Raw genomic sequence first — 7,596 nt, 5'->3', positions numbered from 1 at the left:
TGCATATTTAGGGTCATGCAGTTTATGTGTAATGCAAGTTTTTATTTGTATATTGTTGAACATTTAAAATAGTTGGATGGTGGATTTTGATGACAGAGGAATGGATTCATGAATGATAAAAAAAAAAACATGGTGCTGTGTATTTTCTGGAGGGAGTGACAGGCATTGGTTTGAAATATTGCTGCTAACAAATTAATATGCGGAGCTGAACAATTCCTATAGGGAATTTTTCACGTATACTTTTTTAAAATTTTCAAACATTATAAGACTTTGCAAAGATCCCTTTGGAGCCACAAAGGGCTTTTTACAACTTTTCAAATATGTAGTGGTACTACCCAAGACCGATAAACAGACTTTGATGTCACTGAAGTTCCCCTTTTACTCTGGCTAGATCTATCTCAGAATCTAGTAGTGAAAGGGGGCCTAAAGAGAGCACAAGCAGACAACTGGTGAGTGAATACACAAACAGTCTTCCAAGTTTAGTGTTTTTTGCTAGTCTGCAGCACGTTAACCTCTCAGAACTCCCAATCCCTCGCCTTAACCCTTCTCATCTACAACTTCAAGTGGTAGAATATTTTGTTAACATGTCTTCAAACTACTGTAACAGATGCCACCGAAAGGAAAAGTTGTCCTCAGCAAACACACCAAGCACTGTTGCTTTCCATGAAGAGCTGTCACTCGCCAGAGGCCCACCCTGTGTTCATCCCCACCTTTCTCCGTCTGTCCGTCAAACAGGAAGAGCGCCTTTCCCCCCCTCCTCCATCTGTTATCATCTCCTCTTCTCCACGAGTGCTGGGGGGTCGGTGGGGGCCGTCCACGGGCTGGTCATCCCGTTAGAGGCCTATTAACAGTCCCCAGGCTCTCTGCTGGGGCCTACTGGAGAGAAATCCATATCAATACCTGTCTGTTATGCCTCCCGCCGCTCGACACAGCCGGGCTGCCTGCCTGGCACAGACAGCACTGCATGGGCCTCCTGTCGAGACAGAGAGGGGATGGGGGCTTCAATGCGAGCGTGGCACTTGAGTGCGGACCTCCTGTCAGTCCTCCTGTTGCACTGATGGACCTCAGTAGACAATGCAGAGTTTGAAAAGGCACACTTCCTAGTTCTGTTGGTGTCTTTAATACCATCAGTTGTCTCTTTGGATCACATCTGGCCTGCAGAGTTTACAGCATGCCGCTTCCTCCTGCACACTGAGAGAGAGGACGCTGCAGAGGTGGAGGGACAGTGTGTGAGGGCAAAGGCACACATGAGAACAAACTGTGATGTTGATGAGTTTGTAAAAGATGCAGTGACTCACAATATGCCTCCTGAGAATGGCAGCTTGTGGCAAACAATTAGTCACAAAGCAAATTCTGGTAAATTGATGCACAGAATGTATAATTTTATGGCTATTGTCGCTAGTCTTTGATACATTTCTCTCTCTATTTTTCACCCTGTTCTTTATTCAGTCTTTCTGTCATCCTGACATGTCACGTTTCAGAGTCAGACTGAAGCTTTTATCTTTGTCAGCGCCTGTTTTATTTTCTTGTCTTGTGGGTGGTGGCTGATAGCAGTGTTGTAATTGGTCTGGTCTTTTCTTAAGGCCTTGTCTCATTTTTACTTAATAATGTGTCTGTCTTAGACTAAAACCCAGTATACACTGTGTGATTTTGGACTGTCCCAGATGAAAGATGACCAACGTAAAAGAAACGTGCCACTATCTTTGGTCGTGGCTCTAAAAACGCGGTCGTATGTCGCACAGTGAGAGAGGTTAAAGGATGTCCGTTGCCTCAGTCTTGCAATCAAATAGCCTGAGATAAAATTCTGACAGTGTCACCATCTCAATGTGTAATTACTGTTACAACCTATGTCTACTAACCAACCAAGAAATGTATAATGAAATGACGCACTGATCAGCATGACTCTGCTAAATGTTAATACATGTTAATAAATACTTGCTCTTGTGGCAAAATTGTCATACCAAGTTGGCCTCTTTTCCACAGCCACGACCACATCCACATTCTCATCCTATATTTCTTCTGACACACTTAAATGCCACTATAGCAATGGCTCCATTCATGTTTATTTACATTTTTCTCCTATTTTTCATTCCAAATTTAGTCAAGTTTGAGAGAGAAGCTGAATAGGTAAGAGAAATAAAAAAGAAGTAAGCACTGTAACATTTTCACTAGCCTCCATACTGCTTTCTGATGTTTACTTACTTGTTTTCCGGTCTGTCTAATATGTCAAACATGACAATCCATAAAAAAACAAAACACACACACACACATACATAATAGCAAAGCAGTCTGTCGTCTATTTTTAGCGGGTTTTCCTTTGTTTAAAAAACCTTTGTACACGTGCAGATTTGGGTGAAAAAGAGTCATTAGACTAAAGGAAAACCATTATGTGTAAAAGGTACCAAACTTTCTCCCATTTTTCCTGGAGCAACAGTATCCCCAATTTTTTGCCATAAAGAAGTCAAAAAATGGAGAAAATATTTCAGAAAATCTGGTAGCAGTTACCAGCAACACAATAATATTTATTATTTTCTTAAAATTAATGTTACTCTTATTGATAATAGTACCTAAAATCACAACAAATCACTACAAATCTAGCTACATGGACCAATCAGAGCCCTTCTTTCATCTAATCCGTCATATCAGTCAGAAGTTTAAAACAAACATGTCTTGTGTGTCCATCTGTCTTGATGTTAGCAGAGAAAAGAGGTCTGTTTCCTCATTAGCAGCTTATTAACAGCCCCGGCCCAGCAGAGAGCACTCTCCCTGGAGGACAGCAGCCCAGGGGGAGGGCATTCGAATGGCACAGAGTGCTTTGTTTCCGGGTTTGGCCTCCAAGACCGGCCCCCTGTCCGGGCCTGCCCAGGGGACACTGTGTTATGCATGGCAAGGATAAGGAGAGTCAGAGGAGAGGGACGGAGAGAGGCGGAGGAGAAGGAAGGATGGAGAGTGGAGGAGATGGAGAAGGAGAGTTGACTGAGGTCATCTGTCAAACCTGCTGTCAATTTTCTCCCCTCCTGCGGAGACGCAGAGGAGGGGAGAGATTAAATACTGCCGGGATAAAAACAGGCGCCAACAATTTAGAGTCAAACTGAAATAAAAACTGATTTTCTTGCTGAATTCACAAAATGATGATGTCAAATTACAGAATAGAATAAATTCAAGTTAAACTTTATGCCACTCCCTACATTAGTGCTCTACAGGGGCGTTAAATGAGGAATCTACCTATATGGGAAATCGTGGGGTTTACTTGTTTGTCTGCACACTCACTTCATTGATTGCATCTGTGACAATTATCCAGTGCCACTCTTGATTGCCTGGCACCTGACAGCAGCCTCAGTATATCTGTGAGCTGCAACTTGTTTTTGCCTGCCTGGACTGTGTGTTGAAACATGTAGACCCTAAATCCATTTATTTTAAAGGCTCCTTTTTTTAACTTTTACAAAGCAGTGTACCGTGGTATTTTTTCTGGTTACAACTTATTGACCACAAAGCAAAGCAAAGTCTAACCTCTGCCTCCGTTTTGGTCCCATACGTCCTTGGATCCGAAGAGCACCTGTATTTCTATATATTGAACTGAACTGAAATAACTGTACAGTTACTTCTGTTTAGAATCAATACTAATGTTAGCAAGCCAAGTTAACAGGATGGTTTTTCCTCATCTAATAAATGCTACCCCACTCTGGATAAGTGGAGAAAAATGGATGGATGGATGTATAATAAATGACCATTACAAACAAGAGCTGCAGTATCATAGATGTAGAGTTTAAGGAGTAGTGCAGGGGACAAATCCACCTCATATCTTAAACATGTGCATTTTTCTCCCAATATTAACATGTAAGGAGCAGGGGACTTTTATTTTGACAAAATTACACCTGTTTACACCATAAAAAGAAAAGGTGTATAGTGGTAGATAAAAATTCACAAGAATGCAGAAAACCTAATGTTTGACGCTCCAAATGTTCTGGTGGTAGACTCCCAAACCTCCCCTTTCAAATGTTGAAATGAAACTTGTGTCCTTGTGCAGTATTGTGCCAGTTATATTTCCTTACTCAGAAGGGGGAGGGGGATTCAAATTTCAGTTTGCCTTAAAGGATTTAAAAACCATCCCAAATAGCTGTGTTGCCGCTTCTACGAGAGAATGAAGCACTTCTCCGAACAGCTATTTGTCCCCAGATTTGAATAACACATCTGCTCAGTGTGTGTTTGTGCCAGCGCAGACATGTGTTGACCTCAAACCAGAGCTGTGCCCTGTAGGTCTCCTGATATTTGCTGGGTTTGTACAACAGGGTTCAGGTCTCCGATGATCACACCTGTGCAGCACCCATCTGTCCAGTGTGTGATATGTACTGTACATGTACGACATATAGTACGACAACAGACACACACACACACACAAAAGCACATTTACATTTTCTTACACAAGTTTAGGAACACAAACGTGGCCAGCTCCCCGAGACGCACGCATTTTAACAAGTAAAACACCATATTCCGCTAATTAAGTGTCTAATTATACAGTCATCCGTGTATTTACAGTATTGTCGAAGTGAAAGGCAGATGACACAAGCTGGCAGTTCCTCACAATGCTTTACCGGGCTCTGTAAGGCAGCTGGTTAGCAGAGGGCCTGAGTAGGAGGAGGGAACTGGCAGCAGCTGTTGGAATGAATGTGAGTAGTTAAACACGAGTCCTCCAGAGGCTCGATGTTGGGAGCGATCACCTGAAGCTTTATATTCATGCAGGATGAAGAAAATGAGATGGAAATGAGAGCCGGCGGAGTAAAAGACGGCACAAAATAGTTTCTTTAACAAGTCCTCCAAATTAAACGACAAAACACATTGTAGCTGTTTGAAGTTACAAGCAAAATCATTTTCAGCCCCAGAAAACTGTTACGAATCATATTTTAGTGTTCTGACACCACTAAAAACAAGCCATTCACCTGATTCATTTTTGTTATTGTATGCTTCTGCAAACCACTGATATGTTAGTAAATTTGTGCATTTTATATGTAGTAAATAGTTCTGTAGGTTTCAACTTTATGTTGTGATTGTCAGCTTTAGGCACAAAACTCTCACTTATTATGGGTGGGAAAATTAATTTACCGACTATACAGGATTTTCATATAAGTGCTCATCCCAAGTTGTCACATGTTGCCATTTGCAGTGGACTTCAGCATCTACATTTTATGCTCTAGGTTTCCTTCAGGGTCTGCTCTTTACATTCTGGGATGTCAAGAAATGCACATGGTGGCATGATGCTGCATGGGGGGTTATGATGAGGCAACAACAGCACATGGCAACCAACCCCGAAATGTCAACAGACACACATGCTGGCATGGATGGTAAGGGTTAGGGAAGGGAGGCACATCTACAAGTGTAGAAAAAAACATCACACTCAGACTGGAAGAGAACATCAGACTCCCACATGAAAGTCCGGTGTTTGTTGGACCCATCCACCTCCCACCCAGTCTATTGATGACCTTGCACTTTGTGAATTACATTGTTACTGGCAGCATTTCAACCTTTCGCTGTTCTGTGGCGCATCATGCGCACGCAACATGTTCTCAAGTGACGCTGTCTGTCTGCATATCAGGCTAATGTGGCAGGTGCCATCTGAACACAAAAAAATACGAAAATAAGACAATATAAGCAGAGGGTGGAGTCTCTGCGGAAAAATACACTGCCACACACTGATCACACCTGCCACACTTAAGAAATGATTGAGAAGGATTACCTCTCTATGAGTCCATACATTGTTTTTTATTAAGAAAACTGTCAATATCCACAAGTATCACAATTATGATTAGGAAAGATCATGTTCAGCTGTAAAACTGTCTTGACTCTTGGTTGGAATCAAACTGTGATTCATTGTGTTTTAAAGTGTGATGTTTCTTGATCCGTCCATGCCTCCGCCCTACACCAACTTTGTTGCTCTGTAATGTTGCACCTGACTTCCTCCTTTGCTCCCGTCATGATGAGACGATCATAAAAATATATCAGTTACAGGGGGTTCCTGAAATATCTGATGTTGTCATTCTTCTTGGGGTCCTGACATTGTTTATGTATATTATAAAGAAACATTGTTTCAGTTTATTTTTATTTTAATTTGAGCCTCAGCTCTTTAATGATTCTCCATCCTTGCCACTAGCCCTCCCCTCTCTCTAACCTCCTCCTCCCCCACTCTTCTGCAGGCCACCCTTCCCTTTTGCTTTGCAGTCCCGGAGGCGCCAGCCGCACCCTGTCCCGTGCAGTCTCCTGCCGTCCCGCTGAAGACCGTGAAATCAGCATGATTAATAATTATAATTATTGGCAAACGTGCCAGCTGCTCTGTGGCAATGGGCACCTCTGATTTATGGTTCTGTAAACGCAAACAGTCATTGTCCATATTCAGAGAAGAAAGGAGGGAAGGCAGGAGGGGAGACAGAGGCAGACGGGGAGTTTTGGACGCCTGCCCTCAAAATATGATTTTATCTTCGGAAGTCAGCAGCCCTGTCCTGCAGGCATTGTCCTCCGTCCCTCCCTCCTTGCTTCCAACCATTCGTCTCTTGTTCTGCCCATACTCCTCACCTAGTCTGTGCTCCATGGACCATTGCTTTTTGATCTCAGTGGGCTTCAAAGGAGTCTGGGGCCGCAGGGTTTCAAGCATTGTGCATGCAGACTGCTGGCTCTATGGACAGCCTATCATTAGCATTGTATTACTATGGTCTTAGCTTTTAGAGCTGAGGTGTACGTCCACAAAGGGGTTAAGGACAATTAATGATTCAGAAGGAAAATATCTGTCGGCTCAAGACAAATCATCAATTATTCTAGCATAATTTGATTTTTCTGATGTAGTAGTAAACTGGAGTACAACCAGGAGTCTGTCACAAGTGTGCACGTCATATTTGTGTTACCTGCATGTGTGTGCGTGTGTGTGTGTGTGTGTGTGTGTGTGTGTGTGCATGCTGACTGATGGAGCTGCACAGTCTGTTCATCAGGCTCTGGGGGTCTGCTGATGTGTCTATCATTGACAGAACGAGACTATGGATTATCTCGCTCATTAATCACCATCAGCGTGGCAGCTTGCGCGCACTCGCTCACATGGACTCGGTTATCACATACATGCACGAATGTGAGCTCACACAAGTACGCTTTCATGCAAACACACACACATTAATCTCTCCACACACAGACAGAGTAGTTGTGACAGCTACTGGCCACCAACCTGTCCGCAGCCTAATCTCATTAGGGTCCTTCTGGCATCTGGGCCTGTTCTGCTGAGGGATGGTCTGTGATGGAGTGAAGAAGACAAGGCGTTCAAGCGTATAATGGATGTCTAAATCATCTGGCCTCTGCCAGCAGGTCCTCTTGCTCCGTTATGTGACGCTCTGGAAGTTTGCAGAGGAAAGACAAGAAAAACAAGAAAATGAAATGAAAACAGATCTGGAATTTGTGTAATTCTGCAAAGTTTGGTTAAAAAACGCTGCAACCAGCTGGCAACAGTAAAAAACTACATGAAACAGTGGTTGTTGGTGGCACAGTCATCACACCTGTCTGCCACTCTCCAGTCTGCTGCAGGCCTGTCCTGTCCTGTCTGGTCCTGGAGTGCAGCGTTGTACC

This window comes from Plectropomus leopardus, chromosome 15, assembly GCF_008729295.1.
Source record: "Plectropomus leopardus isolate mb chromosome 15, YSFRI_Pleo_2.0, whole genome shotgun sequence".
Taxonomy (NCBI): Eukaryota; Metazoa; Chordata; class Actinopteri; order Perciformes; family Serranidae; genus Plectropomus; species Plectropomus leopardus.
Note: the sequence above shows the minus strand (reverse complement) of the source record.